Below are 330 nucleotides of genomic sequence, written 5' to 3' on the forward strand. Positions count from 1 at the left end.
ATTCACTCATTCACAGAAAACAATATATTGATTTAAATTTTCTAAGACACTTTTTGTGTAGAAAAGGTATGTGCGAGGAGGCGTGAATGATCATGAATAATGCTGTGATTCACACCTGAGAAGACTGAGAAGACAATAATGAGCTGCATAATGAGCTGTCAGGTGTGTGACTGAGAGGGAACTGCTACAAGAAAGACAAGAAAGAAAAAAGAAATTTATATATTTTTTGTTTGTAATTTATTTAGAATACATATAACTATCACATAAAATAACTCATGGGAGTGTGTGCATCACATGGTCTTAGCTGTGGTCCAGGTTCTTGTGCAGGCA

At 35.2% G+C, this 330-nt stretch overlaps 1 protein-coding gene across 1 annotated transcript in view; it reads left to right on the top strand.

Annotated features, from left to right (window-relative positions):
• Positions 1-330, top strand: part of pcsk6 (proprotein convertase subtilisin/kexin type 6) — a 101,519-nt gene that overhangs the window by 9,365 nt on the left and 91,824 nt on the right. The window lies entirely within an intron of this gene.

This window comes from Sinocyclocheilus anshuiensis, unplaced genomic scaffold (assembly GCF_001515605.1).
Source record: "Sinocyclocheilus anshuiensis isolate Anshui unplaced genomic scaffold, SAMN03320099.WGS_v1.1 scaffold579, whole genome shotgun sequence".
Taxonomy (NCBI): domain Eukaryota; kingdom Metazoa; phylum Chordata; class Actinopteri; order Cypriniformes; family Cyprinidae; genus Sinocyclocheilus; species Sinocyclocheilus anshuiensis.